Source organism: Bombina bombina, chromosome 8, assembly GCF_027579735.1.
Source record: "Bombina bombina isolate aBomBom1 chromosome 8, aBomBom1.pri, whole genome shotgun sequence".
In the NCBI taxonomy this organism is placed as follows: Eukaryota; Metazoa; Chordata; class Amphibia; order Anura; family Bombinatoridae; genus Bombina; species Bombina bombina.
The window spans coordinates 153,934,983-153,956,683 of record NC_069506.1 but is presented as its reverse complement, the minus strand read 5'-3'; the positions used below and the strand labels follow the sequence as shown (position 1 = coordinate 153,956,683).

General features: G+C 40.1%; 1 protein-coding gene across 1 annotated transcript in view; it reads right to left on the bottom strand.

Annotated features, from left to right (window-relative positions):
- The window catches only part of LOC128638054 (sulfotransferase 2B1), a 133,529-nt gene that overhangs the window by 98,207 nt on the left and 13,621 nt on the right, over positions 1-21,701 (bottom strand). Inside the window, exon 2 of the mRNA XM_053689924.1 lies at positions 11,579-11,755. The gene's annotated coding sequence lies outside the window, so the exon portion shown is untranslated. The remainder of the gene's footprint in view (positions 1-11,578; positions 11,756-21,701) is intronic.

Genomic DNA, 21,701 nt, shown 5'->3' with positions numbered 1-21,701 from the left:
TGAATTTGCAGACTAACACACACAAGCAATTCTCTAAAGAGATTAGCTCATAAAAAATGTAAGGGTAGAATTACAAGTAACTGAAATAAAATCAATACAAACTGCACGGACAATGTGAACATTGAACACATATCAAAACTGCAGCTTTTAGGTAGTAGATGGTTACATTTATTTGAGCATACTTTTCTGTGTTGCTATAATTAGATTCGATTGGCAACCCCATGCTGCCTAGCTTTAGTACATTATTAAAGGGACACTGAACCCAAATTGTATCTTTCGTGATTCAGATAGAGCATGCCATTTTAAGCAACTTTCTAATTTACTCCTATTATCATTTTTTTTCTCTCACTATCTTTATTTGAAAAGCAAGAATGTAAGTTTAGAAGCCGGCCCATTTTTTGTTCACAACCTGGGTTGTCCTTGCTGATTGGAGGATAAATGCTGCCAGAGTTATGAACCAAAAATTGACTGGCTCCTTAGCTTAGATGCCTTCTTTTTCAAATAAAGATAGCAAGAGAACAAAGAAAAATTTACAATAGGAGTAAATTAGAAAGTTGCTTAAAATTGCATGCTCTATCTGAATCATGAAAGAAAAATGTTAGGTTTAGTGTCCCTTTAAAGTGATGGTAAACTTTCCCCTTTGTAAAATCCACTGGTTTTTAAACCTGTCCGCAGGCCTCCCTAACAGGCCAGATTTTAAGGATATCTGAACAGGAGCACAGGTGAAATAATTAGCTTATTAGTAAACGTGGTTATTTACCTGCTCTAACCACGGTAATCCTCAAAATTTGGCCTGTTAGGGAGGCATGAGGAAAGGTTTGAAAACAAATCCGAAATGTTAGCAATATTTTAGGAGTATAATACATCAATTGTGATGAAGATGTGCGTTAACTTCAAATACCCCATGCTTCAGCACACCACTTCAAAAGTAATTTTTTTAGTGAGCTAATGGTTTGAACTGTAGTAAATTAGATTCACGAGAAGGGCAAATGTTGGATGTAACAGATATGATTTAATCGAATAATAAATGGAAAAAAAAAGTTTATAAAAATATTTTTTATTACTACTGAATATGGTGACAGCTATTTGCCTTGTGATTAAAATGTTAAAGTCCAAACCAAGTGAGACTGTTCCATATGTACTTTACACTATCTAGTATTTGTTGTTCTAACCTAAAATGACCTCCAAACTGCCATGAACTCGGTAAATGTTACTAGACTTTTGATGAACAAAACAGTCCTAAATGAAAATAAGAAAATAAATTTAAAAAAAAACTGTTCATTTAAATGGACATTGTAGTAGTTTTTTTTTTTTAACACTAAATTTGCGCTTGTTGAGTTAGTGCACCTGAAGACCTTGTGTAAAGGATTAGGGCAAAATGTTGTACTAAATACTACATAAACACATTAAAAAAATACATGTACACTCACCTTTACACTATCTAATAACATTATACATATAAATTTTAATACAAAAGTTATTAGGGTTCACAGGTATATGTCAAGGTGTTTGACTGCAATGGGCTATAGTATATATATATATATATATACACAACCGAAGTGATGAATCCAACGGACGGTATCCGTACTCCCCAGAAACTTCACACAGCAGGCACAACAGGATTTTCAATCCGTTTAATATTATAAGGTAAACCAAACGTTTCGGCTCTCACAGGAGCCTTTGTCAATGGTAGCCAAAGCCAAAATGGACATAACACACAGAACCGGAACTCACACTTAAATACCCACCTCCCCAGTGTAACAGCCAATCAGCCAGCCCAAGCAGCACACACCCACACACACCGCAAGGCTCCCCATCAGCCGCAATAAGAGCTTAATCGGACGTCAGTGACGTGATCACGCCAACTCCGCCCCCAATGACATCAGCAATGCCGGTTGTCAAGGGGATCAGAACACCAGGCCATGTGTAAACAAACCAGGCGAGGGATGTGGGCGGGGCCACCCGCGGCAGGCTGACAGAACAAAACCAAAAATGTGTGTCAAACATGACATTGTGAATACAAAAATGTAGAATACAAAAACAAAAAATGGGAACATAATTACTAGGGCACATCTTCAATCCTATCTCTCATAATGATACACATAGGCTAATAACAAAGGCCGACATTCAAAACTCTCTATACCGATCGGTATCAAGGAGAGGAGAGTCAGGCAACCAGGGGAAACAACCCCCTAGGTGAATACATTGTATGTAACCCCAGCAGAGGGGTATGTAGACACATCATGCCTACAAGGAGTAGGAAGAAACTTTATAAGGACGACTCCCCATATGCCTAGAGTTATCTGGCCTTATAACAACATCCATAGTCAATGTTAGAGTTCAAACCTCGAGGGGTAACCGTGTTAAGATTAAATATCCATCCGCAGAAGTGCCAAGCCTCTGTCACCACCTTGTGTAGGACGTGGTACACGGTCAATCAGTACTGTGCGCAGGGAAGAGATAGAATGTCCAGCAGTCAAAAAATGCGGTGCCACAGGCTGGTCAGAACGTCCTTTATCAAGTGCCTGGCGAATTGCTGACTTATGGTTGGCAAATCGTTCCCTGAAGGATGTCACCGTTTTACCGATATAGTACATGGAGCATGGACAGATGATGGCATATATGACGAATTCAGAAGTGCACGTCAACCTGTGCCTAATCTTGAACCGTTTGTTGGTATGTGGGTGTTGAAATTAGTTACCTGTTATTAGACTGTTGCACGTCACACAATTGCCACATTTGTAACATCCAGGTTTGCCCTTAGGCAACCACCCCTGTTTCTCATAACAGTGTACTGGATCATTTATTATGTCAGACGATCTGTGAATATTATTAAATAATATATATATATACATATTATTATTTTCACAAAGACCGCTGCTCCATAAATAATTGTAAATAATTCATTTTATTTGTAAAACTCCAAATGTCACTGTGTGTAATTTAGCACCCACTTCTTTTGAGTACACAAGATACAGCATAAGCCTGTGTCCCAATCATCAAAAGAAATTGTTTTCAAAGTAATCTTAGAAAAAAACATTTGGCCATCAGTCATTTCAAAGAAAGACAAATTAGTTTAAAAACAGATATCAGACATAAGATACGCTTCTCCTAATTAAGATAACATTTAAGTTATTTCAAAGAGAAAGCATTTGTTTCATTACCTAAGTTACAGGATCCCCTGAGCTAATATAGACGCAGTGAGGCCTATCTATCAAGCTCCGAATGGAGCTTGATGCCCCGTGTTTCTGGCGAGCATGTAGGCATCGCTGGAAATCAACCCGATCGAGTACGATCAGGTTGATTGACACCCCCCTGCTGGCGGCCCATTGGCCGCGAGTCTGCACGGGGCGGCGTTGCACCAGCAGCTCTTGTGAACTGCTGGTGCAATGCTGAATACAGCGAGCGTATTGCTCGCCATATTCAGCGAGGTCTGGAGGACCTGATCCGCACTGTCGGAACAGGTCCGCCAGACTTTGATAAATTGGGGCCAATGTCTGGGATCTTTCTTTTATGCTTAATGAGATTCGTAGGGAAAACCAGTTTTAGCTGAAGAAATTATTTATGTCACATAAGTGTGAATTGTCCCTGCGGAGTTTACCATGTGCAGATTCCAGACAATTGGCATTTGAAGTCTCTGTGTAACATAAGGAGAATTTTAAAAAAAATCTTGCAAAAGAAATTATCTATATAATCTTCATAAGGGAAAACTCAAATAAATATTCAGACAAAAATTTCAAAATGTCTTAACCTCTGTATTTTTTTTTTTTAAAAACACATGAATATGGGAGATTGTGGACCTAAGAAGCAGAGACAAATATCATTCATATTAGATAAATATTTGCTGAGATTGATAAATATTGCAAATAGGTATATGAATGTTTAACATTTCTAGCAATTATTTCTTTCATTTCAGGCATCTAGTAAGTGCACAGATAATTGGTATTTCAAATAATATCCTATGTGTTTTATACACTTAAAAAGAAACATACAGATATGAAATATTAATCTGTATGGGATAATAAATAATCCAATGTAGATATAATTGTGTGAAAACCACATATATTTGCTGATCTCAAAGCATGTATGTGATGTTAAGCGGATGGCTGAAGAAGGAAATTGAATCCAGGATGAAGATATTATAATCCTTAAATTGTTTCATAGAAAATATGGTTTAAATGCATTTTATACATTTTAAGTGAAATACATTCACATGTGGTTTTAAAATGATCAGGAAAAATGATACTGTGTGACCCATGTGTATTTGAACATGTAACTTATTTATATAAAGAAATTATGGCATTTTAAATTAACATTTTTAAAGAAATGTTATTACTGTATAGAAACAATTAAAATGAACTGTTTGTCTGTCTGCTGCCCCCGGTGTTGCGATGCGAGAATTACAGCCAAAAGATTTGACTGTTAAAGATGCGTTTCCCTAAGCAACCATGCATTTCTATGGGTCCCATGAGATGTTCATCTTCAAAGGGCCTCCCAAATCAATTCACCAATGATGGTACATAACAAAAAGGGGTGGGGTTATATCACATGATTTAACCCCAAGCATAGAGAGAGAAGGAGGCTAACTTGGGCTAACTTTGGTTAACTTTGGCTGGAAAACTTTTTGCTGAATCCCTGGATGGATAACTGCTGCAGTTATTATAAGCAAGATAGCTACCCTTTCTTTTCCACATGCAAAATACTCCTGTTGTATTCTGAGGTGAATTGAATATACAGTGAAAATTCTGGAAATTGATTTGGTCATTTGGGTAAAGTATAAAAGGTTGCTAAATATAGGTAATATTTAAAATAAAATATATGCATAGTCGCTGCAGTTAAATTACAACTGATAGATTTAAAGAGCATATTAATATTTTAGATTAATATTCATAGTCCTGGATAGTTTTAAGCTTGCCTTTTGTATGCTAAATATTTAAACAAACATCCATTGTTGCTGTAGGTAGCAGACTTAAAGGAATACATTGTATTTTAACCTTGTATTTCATAGCCTGTGTATTTTAAAACAAATCCTTACTGCTAAGTAATTTATTGTTCCAAATATAGATATATATCTTAGAATTGGTCTTAATTGTAAGTAACTAACGGCTAGATTTAGAGTTTTGCGGCCAAAAGGGTGAGTTAGCTACGCGTATTTTGAGAGTTCTCTGAAGGGCTGCGTTAGGCTCCAAAAAGGGAGCGTACAGGCATATTTACCGCCACTTCAACTCTCAATACCAGCGTTGCTTACGGTAGCGGCTAGCTTGATTAGGGGTATGTGGGTGGTGGGTTGTAATGTTGGGGGGGTATTGTATGTTTTTTTACAGGCAAAAAAGCTGATTTCTTTGGGGCATGCCCCGCAAAAAGCCCTTTTAAGGGCTGGTAAGGTAATAGAGCTGTTAACTTTTTATTTTAGATTAGGGTAGGGCATTTTTTTAATTTGGGGGGCTTTGTTATTTTTTTTAGGGGGCTTAGAGTAGGTGTAATTAGTTTAAAATTCTTGTAATCTTTTTTTATTTTCTGTAATTTAGTGGGGGTTTTTTTGTAATTTAGTTTAGTTGATTTAATTGTAGGTAATTGTAGGTAGTTTAGTTAATTAATTTGTTGAAAGTGTAGGGTTAGGATTTATTTTACAGGTAATTTTGTAATTATTTTAACTAGGTAGCTATTAAATAGTAAATAACTATTTAATAGCTATTGTACCTGGTTAAAATAAATACAAAGTTGCCTGTAAAATAAATATAAATCCTAAAATAGCTACAATGTAATTATTAGTTATATTGTAGCTATATTAGGGTTTATTTTACAGGTAAGTATTTAGCTTTAAATAGGATTAATTTTTTTAATAAGATTTAATTTATTTCGTTAGAATAAAATTATATTTAACTTAGGGGGGTGTTAGGGTTAGGGTTAGACTTAGCTTTAGGGGTTCATACATTTATTAGAGTAGCGGCGAGGTCCGGTCGGCAGATTAGGGGTTAATACTTGAAGTTAGGTGTTGCAGATGTTAGGGAGGGCAGATTAGGGGTTAATAAAATTTATTATAGGGTTTGCGAGGCGGGAGTGAGGCGGTTTAGGAGTTAATACATTTATTATAGTGACGGCGAGGCCCGGTTGGCAGATTAAGGGTTAATAAGTGTAGGTAAGGTAGCAGCGACGTTGGGGGGGACAGATTAGGGGTTAATAAATATTATGTAGGTGTCGGCGATGTTAGGGGCAGCAGATTAGGGGTACATAGGGATAATGTAGGTGGCGGCGGTGTCCGGTCGGCAGATTAGGGGTTAAACAAATTTATTATAGTGGCGGCGATGTGGGGGGGCCTCGGTTTAGGGGTACATAGGTAGTTTATGGGTGTTAGTGTACTTTAGAGCACAGTAGTTAAGAGCTTTATAAACCGGCGTTAGCCCATAAAGCTCTTAACTCCTGACTTTTTTTGGCATTAGGAGTCTTGTCGGTAGAGGGTCTACCGCTCACTTCAGCCAAGACTCTAAATACCGGCGTTAGGAAGATCCCATTGAAAAGATAGGATACGCAATTGGCGTAAGGGGATCTGCGGTATGGAAAAGTCGCGGCTGGAAAGTGAGCGTTAGACCCTTTCCTGGCTGACTCTAAATACCAGCGGGCGGTAAAAAGCAGCGTTAGGACCCCTTAACGCTGGTTTTTGACGGCTAATGCAGAACTCTAAATCTAGGCGTAATAATTTATTTAAGCTTAGATAAATTGGCATAGGAGTTTGGTTGTTGGCACAAATAATATATACAATTTCTGATGTTTTAAATTGGAATTATATAAAATAAATTGTGGCTATATAGCTGATTGTACTGCTTGAATGTTAGTGGCTCAGATTCTTGTATATCTTATTGTGGTATTGTAAATGCAACTCTGATTTGAGAGACTATTGTGAATAAGGCAACTTTTATGATCTTTGCATAGCATATTATAATAGTTCAAATGTGTATAGTATTGTTTCATATCTGGCTTTCTACAAATATATTTCAATGTGTCTATAAATATTAACTTATAAAAAAAGAACTTAGGAATTTACATTAATTTTATTGTTTCGTATATGCATTTTATTGGGGTTTTATTTTAAAGAATAATTATTAAATATATTGTGTTATAACACGGCCATATACTGACAAGTACTAATAGATTCCTCAAGTTATTAGCTCTCCTGTACACCATTCGCGGTATAGGGGAGTCCACAAATTGAAGACTGGTGTCTTTAGACAGCATCAACCAATTCCTTTTAATGGTGGTGCTCAGTATCTTGAAACCTGGAGTGGTAAGGAAGTTCAAACAATTAGACGTATCATCAGCAGCTTTCCTAGTGTCCGTTGTTGTTCAATTAGAGACAACGGGTAACCCCTCTCGAGGAATCTTTGAGACATCTCTTCTAATTGTATTTCTTTGCGGGAGTCGTCCGTATTGTTGAGGACGACCCGCAGGAGTTGAGAGGAACTGACCTCATCTTTCTGGAATTTAGGGTGAAAGCTGCTATAATGTAGAATAGAATTCCTATCAGTATCTTTCTTAAATAAGGTTGTCTGAAGTTTACAACTACCTAATGACTACACTCAGTATTCTGTTCCATTTTAAACCGAATGGTAGAAACAAGCATGTTGAGGCCATTAACCCAATCCAAAAGAGTTTCAGGGGTACCGCCCCAAATTAAAAGACGTTGTCTATGTAGCGACGGTAAAATTTCAGAGGGTTTTGTCTGGAGAAAATATTATGATGTTCGTACATCGACATGTAGATGTTAGCATAAGATGGGGCCATATTCGACCCTATCGCGTTACCCATAATCTGTAAAAAATATTTATCTTCAAAATGGAAAAAAGAGTTCTCCAGGCAGAACTCCACCAGATGTAATAGAAACTCAACAGGAGGGCCAGTGTAGTGAACATTATCAATAAGTAATTGTCGGACCATTTCTAACCCATGTGCGTGGGGAATAACAGTGTATAAACTCACCCCGTCCATGGTCACCAAATGTCAGTAGGGTTAATGTCCTCAATATTTTTTAGCAAGTTGATCAATTCAAATGAATCTTTCAGGTGTGCTTGTATATTCTGTACCACTGGTTGCAAATAGAAGTCAATTAATTCAGCTAAGGGCTGTAGGAGTGACCCCCTGGCAGACACAATAGGTCTGCCCGGTGGGTTCTCCAAAGATTTATGGATTTTTGGAAGCAAATATAAAATAGGGCACACAGGAAAGTCAGCAGTCAGATAGCCAAATCCATTATCATCAATAACACCAGCCTGGTGAGCCAGACTTAAGAAATCGCCAATCTGTTTCTTAAACATCCTAGTTGGATTAGTCTGTAATAGTTGTTATGTAGTTTTATCCTGTAATTGTCTCAGTGCCTCACTTTTATATTGGGTATAGTCCCATACAAACGTTGCACCTCCCTTGTCTGCCGGCCTAATAACTATATCCCTATCAGTAGAGAGGGTTTTAATAGCTTGTCTCTCAGCCTTACTCAAATTATCTCTGTAAAGGGGAATAGTTTTATACAGTTCAGAGATAGAGGAGGTACAAATCTGATGGAATGTTTTAATAGAAGGATGCGTATTAGGGGGTTCAAAGGAGCTTACTGCCTTAAAGGGTTTGTGCATATGATCCCCTTTATCCTTGAAAAAATCCTTCAATTTAAGCTGTCTTTGAAACCTACCCATATCAACAAAAAGATCAAATAGGTCACACTTGGGGGTGGGCACAAAAGATAAGCCTCTATTGAGCACCTTAAGTTCGTCAGTAGTTAAGGGACGTGAACTTAAATTATATACTACTGTATTGTTTTATCTTTTTCTGTTGATTCTTTCTTTTTGTGGCCCCTCCCCCTCCTGAGGCATCTGCCTCTGGACCTTGGGATAAAGGGGGCTTCTATGAAGATCGAGTAGTTACGCCACTCAGTGCGGGGTTTTGTATAATCTGATTGTCACCATCAGAGGAATCCCCTCCACTACTGTCAACAGTTGAAAAGTTAACCCTTCTAGTTTTATTAAAGGGTTGTTTTCTATGACCTACCCAAGGGTTGTTGTCTCTACCAAAAAGCCAACTATATACCTTCTTGTCCCTATAGTCATTCTCTACAGTTGTAAATTTCTTATTTTTGAAAGCCATTAAAATCTTGCTTATATTTGTCAACCTGGGTCTTGAGTTTAGTAATCCGATCAGTAGATGTATCAGAGGTAAGAATAGCCAGAAGTGAGTCTTTGACAGATTCAATTTCTTCCTTAACAGTAAGCTTAAGTCTAGAAACCTCCTCTATTACTAAGAGCATCAAGTCGTGTGAACATTTACTTAGTATGCCACACGATCTCCTGCAAAATTCAATGTTATTACGACCTAGTGTAGGTATGTTTCTTACCCTAAAACCTCTAGGGATGAATCTTAGTTTATAATATTCAGATAGGAAAACTGCGTGTAGATGGAAATCTACCTCCTTTTTTTCTAAATGTAATAATTTATGATAAATATTAGTGGGGGTCTCACCTTTCGTTTCCTGCAGCTCCTGCAGGTCAGCCTTGCAACAAATACGTGCTGCATATGCTTCAGTGAACGCAAAGTCCTCTATATTCCCATAGGGGTCTTCAGTTAAAGTGACATCCTGTGTGGAACATGACGGTTCCATACCCCTCAGGGTAATATCCACAACACAAAAAAGTAGGTAAAGAAAGATGCTCACACTAGTAAGTGAGAGAGTCCTGAATTGATATTCCACTGGCCAATGAAACTCAAATTTTAAGGAAAATAGTGTTAATTGTAAAAACACTAGGTGCACTTTTCAATAATGTAATAGACAAAGTTCAGTGTGGAAATGGCACACTCCAGTCAAGCAATCACCTGGTGCACTTGCCAAACAAATATGCATCCAACCGAAGTGATGAATCCAACGGACGGTATGGTGTACAGGAGAGCTAATAACTTGAGGGATCTATTAGTACTAAATGATCCAGTACACTGTTGTAAAAAACAGGGGTGGTTGCCTAAGGGCAAACCTTGATGTTACAAATGTGGCAATTGTGTGACGTGCAACAGTCTAATAACGGGTAACTCATTTCAACACCCACATACCAACAAACGGTTCAAGATTAGGCACAGGTTGACGTGCACTTCTGAATTCATCATATATGCCATCATCTGTCCATGCTCCATGTATTATATCGGTAAAATGGTTACATCCTTCAGGGAACGATTTGCCAACCATAAGTCAGCAATTCACCAGGCACTTGATAAAGGGCATTCTGACCAGCCTGTGGCATGGCATTTTTTGACTGCTGTACATTCTATCTCTTCCCTGCACACAGTACTGGTTGACCATGTACCACGTCCTACACAAGGTGGTGACAGAGGCTTGGCACTTCTGCGGATGGAGGCCCGCTGGATATTTAATCTTGACATGGTTACCCCTCGAGGTTTGAACTCTAACATTGACTATGGATGTTGTTATAAGGCCAGAAAACTCTAGGCATATGGGGAGTCGTCCTTATAAAGTTTCTTCCTACTCCTTGTAGGCATGATGTGTCTTCATACCCCTCTGCTGGGGTTACATACAATGTATTCACCTAGGGGGTTGTTTCCCCTGGTTGCCTGACTCTCATCTCCTTGATGCCGATCGGTATAGAGGGTTTTGAATGTCGGCCTATGTTATTAGCCTATGTGTATCATTATGAGAGATAGGATTGAAGATGTGACCTAGTAATTTTGTTCCCATTTTTTGTTTTTGTATTCTACACTTTGATATTCACAATGTCACGTTTGACACACATTTTTGCTTTTGTTTTGTCAGCCTTCCGTGGGTGGCCCCGCCCACATCCCTCACCTGGTTTGTTTACACATGGCCTGGTGTTCTGATCCCCTTGACAATCGGCATTGCTGATGTCATTGGGGGCGGAGTTGGCATGATAACGTCACTGATGTCCGGTTAAGCTCTTATTACGGCTGATGGGGAGCCTTGCAGTGTTTGTGGGTGTATGCCGCTTGGGCTGGCTGATTGGTTGTTACACTGGGGAAGGTGGGTATTTAAGTGTGAGTTCCGGTTCTGTGTGTTATGTCCGTTTTATCTTTGGCTACCATTGACAAAGGCTCCTGTGAGAGCCGAAACGTTTGGTTTACCTTATAATATTAAACGGATTGAAAATCCTGTTGTGCCTGCTGTGTGAAGTTTCTGGGGAGTACGGATACCGTCCGTTGGATTCATCACTTCGGTTGTATATATATATAAATAAATATATACTGTATATATATATATACTATATATAGCCCATTGCAGTTAAACACCTTGACATATACCTGTGAACCCTAATAACTTTTTTATTAATATTTATATGTATAATGTTATTAGATAGTGTAAAGGTGAGTGTACATGTATTTTTTAATGTATTTATGTTGTAGTATTTAGTGCAACATTTTGCGCTAATCCTTTACATTTATGCATATATATATTATGTATTTATATATATATATATATATATATATATATAGAAAAATAATCTTTTGTTCTGCGCCAAATCTCTGTGGACATATAATAGTTACTGGGAAAGGAGCTCCCCTATATCTAAACACTTACTTAGAAAACCTCAATCGATATGAGGTAAGTAATCACCCTTGAAAAGATCATCCATGTAGATCTCTGCAGCTCCTGTTATTTGGATCCGTTCCAATAGGGCCCTGAAGCTGTATTCGCCTATTGCTGTATTCTGAGGCAGTAATTACGATCCCCTTCACATACAGGAATCTGCAAACACTGAAACATAAAATGAAGGCTCAGTACAGTATATTTTTTTTTATATATATATATATATATATATATATATATATATATACATATATATATATATATATAATGTATTTATATATATATATATATATATATATATACACACACATTGGAGCACTTCCACTCAAATACCTGAAGACAATCAATATTAAAAAATGTATTTTAGTATATATTTAATGTAAATATTTTACATTCCAATGTTCTTCACATCGGGGAAAATCTTCTATGTATTTTTAAATATAAAAGTTCTATATATATATATATATGTATATACCTTTATATATTCATATAAGTACATAGATATAGATTTTACATAAAAATAATCATGTGCATATTACACTCGTTTGATTAGGCAACTGAAACCCTCGCTTAAAGGGTAGTGCGTATATAGGGGCATATTTATAAAGCTCCATATGGAGCGTGAGGCCCCTTGTTTCTAAAGACCGCTGCTTCATAACTTGTCCGCCTGCTCTGAGGTGGCAGATAGAAATCAACCTGATTGAATACGATCGGGTTTATTGACACCCCCTGCTAGCGCCCGCAAATCTGCTGGGGGTGGCATTGCACCAGCAGTTCACAAGAACTGCTGGTGCAATGATAAATGCCGATATTGGATCATGTCCGCTCGCACCATAGTAAATAGGCCCCATAGTATAAGGTGTTTGACAAAAAAAAGAGCTGCAAAGTGCTTTGACATATATATGCATACATAGACATGTCTAAACATGTGAATGTATGTATTATATATATATATATATATATATATATATGTTTATAATGCTTCCCTGCGGGCCTGTCACCCAGGCTGTTCAGGGGTTAACTGCCTGGGTTGCTGGGAACTGTGCATCTGTCTGTCAGTGTTCAGGGCTGTGGAGTTAACAGTGGCTTAGGATGTGTACCCAGTCCAGTCTGTGAGAGCGGTCCTTAGCTGTGTATATATATATATATATATACACGTGCGTGTGTACAGATGTATTTACATACACATATACACATATTAACACATAAATACATAAGTTTACATAGGTGTTTTTTAGTTTGCATGCTCCATTGAAGTCTTTTGGGGAATACATTAATGTGATAGCGACTTTGCAAAGTCTATCTTTTGGTGCACTTTTGCTTTCACAAGAGCACTAACTTTTTACTTTGAATACCTGCACAAGCCGATACATGCAAAAAGTCGCTGTCTTGTAAAGTTTACATTTCAGTAATAATAATTGATTTGGCGTCCATTGTTCTGGCAGTTAGAGACTAGGTAGATATACCTGTTGGACACTGTACAACTAAAGGGTCTCAATACTTTATTAGACATTGGTCCCTTTGTGGGATAAATTACATATGTAATGTGATATGTTATGGAATGATCTAATACATAGGGGCCGATTTATGAACGGCCGTATTGCCCCTATTCCCCCTGTTTCCGTGCAAGCCTTCAGGCTCCCTGGAAACAGCAGTTAAGAAGCAGTGGTTTTAAGACCCCTGCTCTTTAACTGGTCTGCCGCCTCTGAGCGGCGTACAGCAATCAATCCGATCAGATACGATCATGTTGACTGACACCTCCTGCTAGTGAATCTGCAGGGGGCGGCATTGCACAAGCAGTTCACCAGAACTGCTTGTGCAATGCTAAATGCTGACAGAGTTGGCATTCAGCAATATCTGTCAGACTTGATCCACTGAGTGGATCATGCTGGACAGACAATTCATAGTTCGGCCCCACTGTTCAGTGTTCCTCACTGTTTTTTCTAAGGGAGACACACTGGCAAGAGACAATCAACAGGACAGCCACATCTACCACAAATCCCTGTGACCTACCTGTTTAGCTAATTTCTTGATAGAGAATACATACAATGTAAACATATAAAGCAGACAACATGGGAAAGGTTGACTTAAAATTGTTTATTTTGATTTTGAAAAAATGCACAGCCGGTCCGTGGGAAAGGGGCATATTGGCGGATAAGGAACACACCCTTTGCTCATTAGACAGTAACACACCCCACAACCACAAGAACAAAACAATACATAGAACAAAGTACACAAATACATTTTCAGAAAAAAAAAACTAATACAAATTAAAACAAATTTTTTTTAAATGAAAAGTAAAAAACATATCTTTAATGTTCCTTTCATACTGAGATGAGTGGAAAATGCATTAATCTCTTTAACCGTCTTTATGTTGTATTTTTGGTTTGCAATCCTTGTAAGTCAATCAAGATGCGAACTGGTCAGTCTGTTATTCTGTTTCCTTTTTATAATGTTCATGGTAGAGAAAATTGATTCACAAGTATACGTGGTCAGAAAAAAATGTTTTTTTACAAATGGCTTCAAAGTGGGAAAGAACAATTCAGAAACTGCATTCCAGAAGTGGCCCACTCCTGCTCCAAGTTCTGCTTTGAGTATGTCCTTTGCCTGCAACTGAACAATATCACTTTCGAGAGCAGCACAATTAGAAAGTCAGAGTTGTATTAAAACTGGAGTCAGTGAGGACACAGGCACATGAAAAGGGTTGTCAATAAGGCTGACTATCTCAGCTTTCTCCATGACATCTCTGAACCTGGATTTAAATTCTCCCCTCAGCTCTTCCAACACTTTGATAAATTCAGAGGCTAAAGTGTTGCTGTAGTGATTGGTCAATTGTTGTAACAGCTTGTAATATTGGGAAGTAAACAAAATCTTTGTCAGATATATATAGTGTAGTTATTATGTTCTTGAATGCTTTTTTGCTTGTAATATGTTACCTGGGAGCTTATCTCTTCCTTGGAGCACCAACTATATAATCCATTCTGGGTCTTTTAATTTTGGCTCAATTTACCTTTTCTATCAAGGAATTTGCGTATTTTGGGAAGAAAACTCCAAAAGTGTTCAAGAACTGCCGAAAGATAACCATCTTACCTCATTATGCATCACCAAATCACCATACTCTTTCTCATAGTCCTCAAGCAACTGTGGAACTGTTGATGGTTCAGTGATTTTCAGACAATAAAATTGACTACGCGAACAACCAGCTGCATATCATTTTGCAATGAGTTGTTTTTGAGTTTTTTAGTGAGTGCCTCTGTGTATGATGCAATGAAAAGTTGCAAAGTTTGGTATCTCTTCTCTATTCCTCATTAAACCAATAAGTCCCGTCTCTTTTCCTTTACATTCTGGGAGCTTCGTCAGTACATACACTTACAAGACCTGACCAACTAAGTTTTTTTTCTCCAACAAATATAAGCAGTGCGTTCAGAATGTCCTCTCCTCAAGTTTTAACAAGGAGTGGCACTAAACACAGCATTTCTTCTCTAAATGAATCTTCCTTTGGGAACCTAACCCAAATAAACAGTTAAGCAACATCACTCATATCCGCGCTTTCATCCACTGCAAGCTGAAACACAACACTAAAGACAAAACTGCTATTAACTTGTCCGCCTGCTCTAAGGCGGTGGACAGAAATCAACCCAATCGAATACGATTGGTTGATTGACACCCCCTTCTAGCGGCCAATGGTGCAATGCCACCCCTGCAGATTTGCGGCCAAACAGTTCACAAGGACTGCTGGTGCAATAATAATACGCTGTCGGCATTTATCGATGTGCGGCGGACATGATACGCTACTTCGTATCATGTCCACTCACACATTGTTAAATATGCCCCATTGTGTCTGGATATAAGTCTGCTGTGTGAGGAATGCCCCTGTGTCTGGATGTAAGTCTGCTGTGTGAGGAATGCCCCTGTGTCTGGTTGTAAGTCTGCTGTGTGAGGAATGCCCCTGTGTCTGGATGTAAGTCTGCTGTGTGAGGAATGCCCCTGTGTCTGGATGTAAGTCTGCTGTGTGAGGAATGCCTCATTGTGTCTGGATGTAAGTCTGCTGAGTGAAGAATGCCCCTGTGTCCGGATGTATGTCTGCTGTTTGAGGAATGCCCCTGTGTCTGGACGTAAGTCTGGTGTGAGGAATGCCCCATTGTGTCTGGATGTAAGTCTGCTGTGTGAGGAATGCCCCTGTGTCTGGATGTAAGTCTGCTGTGTGAGGAATGCCCCTGTGTCTGGATGTAAGTCTGCTGTGTGAGGAATGTCCCTGTGTCTGGATGTAAGTCTGCTGTGTGAGGAATGCCCCTGTGTCTGGATGTAAGTCTACTGTGTGAGGAATGTCCCTGTGTCTGGATGTAAGTCTGCTGTGTGAGGAATGCCCCTGTGTCTGGATGTAAGTCTGCTGTGTGAGGAATGCCCCTGTGTCTGGATGTAAGTCTGCTGTGTGAGGAATGCCCCTGTGTCTGGATGTAAGTCTGCTGTGTGAGGAATGCCCCTGTGTCTGGATGTAAGTCTGCTGTGTGAGGAATGCCCCTGTGTCTGGATGTAAGTCTGCTGTGTGAGGAATGCCCCATTGTGTCTGGATGTAAGTCTGCTGTGTGAGGAATGCCCCTGTGTCTGGATGTAAGTCTGCTGTGTGAGGAATGCCACTGTGTCTGGATATAAGTCTGCTGTGTGAGGAATGCCCCTGTGTCTGGATGTAAGTCTGCTATGTGAGGAATGTACCTGTGTCTGGATGTAAGTCTGCTGTGTGAGGAATGCCACTGTGTCTGGATGTAAGTCTGCTGTGTGAGGAATGCCCCATTGTGTCTGGATGTAAGTCTGCTGTGTGAAGAATACCCCTGTGTCTGGATGTAAGTCTGCTGTGTGAGGAATGCCCCATTGTTTATGGATGTAAGTCTGCTGTGTGAGGAATGCACCTGTGTCTGGATGTAAGTCTGCTGTGTGAGGAATGCCCCTGTGTCTGGATGTAAGTCTGCTGTGTGAGGAATGCCCCTGTGTCTGGATATAAGTCTGCTGTGTTAGGAATGCCCCATTGTGTCTGGATGTAAGTCTGCTGTGTGAGGAATGCCCCTGTGTCTGTATGTAAGTCTGCTGTGTGAGGAATGCCCCTGTGTCTAGATGTAAGTCTGCTGTGTGAGGAATGCCCCTGTGTCTGGATGTAAGTCTGCTGTGTGAAGAATGCCCCATAGTGTCTGGATGTAAGTCTGCTGTGTGAGGAATGCCCCATTGTGTCTGGATGTAAGTCTGCTGTGTGAGGAATGACCCATTGTGTCTGGTTGTAAGTCTGCTGTGTGAGGAATGCCCCTGTGTCTGGGTGTAAGTCTGCTGTGTGAGGAATGCCCTTGTATCTGGATGTAAGTCTGCTGTGTGAGGAATGCCCCATTGTGTCTGGATGTAAGTCTGCTGTGTGAGGAATGCCCCATTGTGTCTGGATGTAAGTCTGATGTGTGAGGAATGCCCCATTGTGCCTGGATGTAAGTCTGCTGTGTGAGAAATGCCCCATTGTGTCTGGATGTAAGACTGCTGTGTGACGAATGCCCCTGCGTCTGGATGTAAGTCTGCTGTGTGAGGAATGCCCCTGTGTCTGGATGTAAGTCTGCTGTGTGAGGAATGCCCCTGTGTCTGGATGTAAGTCTGCTGTGTAAGGAATGCCCCTGTGTCTGGATGTAAGTCTACTGTGTGAGGAATGCCCCTGTGTCTGGATGTAAGTCTGATGTGTGAAGAATGCCCCATTGTGTCTGGATGTAAGTCTGCTGTGTAAAGAATGCCCCATTGTGTCTGGATGTAAATCTGCTGTGTGAGGAATGCCCATTGTGTCTGGATGTAAGTCTCCTGTGTAAGGAATGCCCCTGTGTCTGGATGTAAGTCTGCTGTGTGAGGAATGCCCCTGTGTCTGGTTGTAAGTCTGCTGTGTGAGGAATGCCCCTGTGTCTGGATGTAAGTCTGCTGTGTGAGGAATGCCCCATTGTGTCTGGATGTAAGTCTGCTGTGTGAGGAATGTCCCTATGTCTGGATGTAAGTCTTCTGTGTGAGGAATGCCCCTATGTCTGGATGTAAGTCTGCTGTGTGAGGAATGCCCCTGTGTCTGGATGTAAGTCTGCTGTGTGAGGAATGCCCCTGTGTCTGGATGCAAGTCTGCTGTGTGAGGAATGCCACTGTGTCTGGATGTATGTCTGCTGTGTGAGGAATGCCCCTGTGTCTGGATGTAAGTCTGCTGTGTGAGGAATGCCCCTGTGTCTGGATGTAAGTCTGCTGTGTGAGGAATGCCCCATTGTGTCTGGATGTAAGTCTGCTGTGTGAGGAATGCCCCTGTGTCTGGATGTAAGTCTGCTGTGTGAGGAATGCCCCTGTGTCTGGATGTAAGTCTGCTGTGTGAGGAATGTCCCTGTGTCTGGATGTAAGTCTGCTGTGTGAGGAATGCCCCATTGTGTCTGGATGTAAGTCTGCTGTGTGAGGAATGCCCCTGTGTCTGGATGTAAGTCTGCTGTGTGAGGAATGCCCCATTGTGTCTGGATGTAAGTCTGCTGTGTGAGGAATGCCCCTGTGTTTGGATGTAAGTCTGCTGTGTGAGGAATGCCCCTGTGTCTGGATGTACGTCTGCTGTGTGAGGAATGCCCCTGTGTCTGGATGTAAGTCTGCTGTGTGAGGAATGCCCCTGTGTCTGGATGTAAGTCTGCTGTGTGAGGAATGCCCCTTTGTGTCTGGATGTAAGTCTGCTGTGTGAGGAATGCCCCTGTGTCTGGATGTAAGTCTGCTGTGTGAGGAATGTCCCTGTGTCTGGATGTAAGTCTGCTGTGTTAGGAATGCACCTGTGTCTGGATGTAAGTCTGCTGTGTGAGGAATGCCCCATTGTGTCTGGATGTAAGTCTGCTGTGTTAGGAATGCACCTGTGTCTGGATGTAAGTCTGCTGTGTGAGGAATGCCCCTGTGTCTGGATGTAAGTCTGCTGTGTGAGGAATGCCCCTGTGTCTGGATGTACATCTGCTGTGTGAGGAATGCCCCTGTGTCTGCATGTAAGTCTGCTGTGTGAAGAATGCACCTGTGTCTGGATGTAAGTCTGCTGTGTGAGGAATGCCCCTGTGTCTGGATGTAAGTCTGCTGTGTGAGGAAAGCCCCATTGTGTCTGGATGTAAGTCTGCTGTGTGAGGAATGCCCCTGTGTCTGGATGTAAGTCTGCTGTGTGAGGAATGCCCCTGTGTCTGGATGTAAGTCTGCTGTGTGAGGAATGCCCCTGTGTCTGGATGTAAGTCTGCTGTGTGAGGAATGCCCCTATGTCTGGATGTAAGTCTGCTGTGTGAGGAATGTCCCTGTGTCTGGATGTAAGTCTGCTGTGTGAGGAATGCCCCTGTGTCTGGATGTAAGTCTGCTGTGTGAGGAATGTCCCTGTGTCTGGATGTAAGTCTGCTGTGTGAGGAATGCCCCTGTGTCTGGATGTAAGTCTGCTGTGTGAGGAATGCCCCTATGTCTGGATGTAAGTCTGCTGTGTGAGGAATGTCCCTGTGTCTGGATGTAAGTCTGCTGTGTGAGGAATGCCCCATTGTGTCTGGATGTAAGTCTGCTGTGTGAGGAATGCCCCTGTGTCTGGATGTAAGTCTGCTGTGTGAGGAATGCCCCTGTGTCTGGATGTAAGTCTGCTGTGTGAGGAATGCCCCTGTGTCTGGATGTAAGTCTGCTGTGTGAGGAATGTCCCTGTGTCTGGATGTAAGTCTGCTGTATGAGGAATGCCACTGTGTCTGGATGTAATGAACGGGAGTCACCGTGATAATACTATCACTGGGCTCCTATAGGAGGCGCTAGGATCTGGTAAAATATTGGTGAATTAAAATATAGGAAACGGCTGGCAATGATACAAATGACAATGTTTTACACTAGTATGCCAACATAAATAATAAATAGTGAGAAATGAACAATTAGTAAGAAATGAACAATATAAAATAAAAATATAAAATGTATACGAATCAGATGGTATATGCAACCCAATCTGGAAAGTCCAGCGAGTCTCTTCAAATGTCCATCAGTACTTGAACAGGCTGCTCTCTGTCTTCACCCAACTGGATGATGTATTCTATGATGCAAAACAAAAAACAGAAACAGAGGCGCCACATGTGTGGATCAATATAACCAGAAATCCAGTAAAGGAGTAGAATAAGGGTACTCACAAACGAGGCGGCACTCTCTTGTGCCAGTAGAGGCAGGCTGGTTTTCAACAGCAAACCAGCTGGCTGTGTGTCTCCCAAATCGATAACGAATGCTTGTCTCCTGGGTATCAAACACCGGCCAAAATACTGCAGTGGAAGGAGGAGGGAGGGCTATGGTGCCCTTAGGTTACTGTTATGGGGATAGTCACACCAACACCAGACTTATGTAAAAGTATAAAATCAGTCTTTTTATTATACACAATAAAAATACCAAATGGTATAACAGATTACAGCTGGGTGATGACAAACTATCTCCCCATGGACCATACAAAATAGCGACGTGTTTCTCGGGGAACACCCCGTTTCCTCAGGCTTGTATGTATGTTGTATGCATAAATGCCCTTTATATAGGGCTTAGTAACCTAATGTTCAGATGAATCCTCCCCTTCCTTTATCCAAATTGACCTATCATGTCCTTCCTTTCCAAACACTCCCCATTGTTGTGAAGTTGTAACAATAATTAGTTCTAATCATATATCGTGATTAGATTTGAAATCGTACAAATTCATATGCCTATGTGTCCCTGATAGTAATATTTAAAATAGCAATTGGATCGTTAGTTAACGATCTCGATCATCCGCTATGTGTAATATAATTGTAGTGAGAAGACTGACATAAGTTCCACTACCTAACCAATAGGGTTACGGCTATATCGGGGGCCTGTTCCAACATTGCGATCCCATTGGTTACACTCTCGGCTGTATGGCATGGCAATCCCATTGGTTACGCTCTGGACTGTGTATTGTGTTGTCATGACAAAATGTCATGTGATCGGTAGTGTGGCTGGTAGCTGTAACATATGATGTTGTTATGACGTAATGTCATGTGATCAGGGGTGTGCCCAATTGCTGTTGCCGTGATTCCGACTTCCATACGGAATGACGCATGATCACCTGATCACTATGGCCCAAATCTGTGTAGCTTTATAGTATTGTGGTTGCTAAGGGCGATATAATTACGCCCATATCTAAATAACGAGCCAGTGACCAAGCGCCACCGTAACCCATATCCTGCTATTGGCCAAAAGTATATCGCTGGTGTCTAACCCATAGTAATATATAAATACTATAAATTAGTGAGTGTATTACACTAGTAATACGACTGACAATTATGAATCTGAGACAATCCAACATAATTATGGAAAACAGATTAGGAGTGTAGTAATAAAATTAATTTTTCTTATCAATTAGTGGGATTATAAAACTAGACTCCGGAACTACAGGATACACTATAAATAAGTGGTTAGTATTCCGAGGTCAATGTGTTGCCCTAATGAATAGTATTGTGTATAATGTAAAATTAATAACCATCTCATAAATATTAATGTGATAAAAAGAGAATAATAGTGTAGGTAATCACTGACTAGTAAACGGTACTCCAAATATAAAAAATAATGATGAGTGTGATATGAAATTATCTATACTAGGTGACATGAGTACCCATTGAAATGATGTGACATGACAGTGTACTGGGGATATTAGTGTAAATCAAGTTATAAAGCTATATCCAAAAGTGAATTATATTTAAATAATTATCAATAGTGTTACCCCCCTATGATCCCTGGGGGTATGTAAATATGCTGTAATAGATAAAATATATATGTGAAGAGGTGATATAAAAGAGTCAAAGTGTTAAGATTAGAATACATTGTGTAGAATATGCTTAGTCTAAAGTAATAACTATAATTAGAATTTCCCTATAGGTAACAATTTACTATGGTGTAGGTTATAATGCTTATAAATGTGAACCAACAACAATGGGGTGTCGAAAAGTCCAGCTCACAAACTGCTCATCTAGTCATACATTTGTTCATACCTCTAACCAGACATGTATTAAATATAACCAAGTCTCACATAAAAATGAATAAAAATAAGAAAAAATATTTACACAAATGCTGCAGAGTCTATAACCTCGTTCAGACCAAT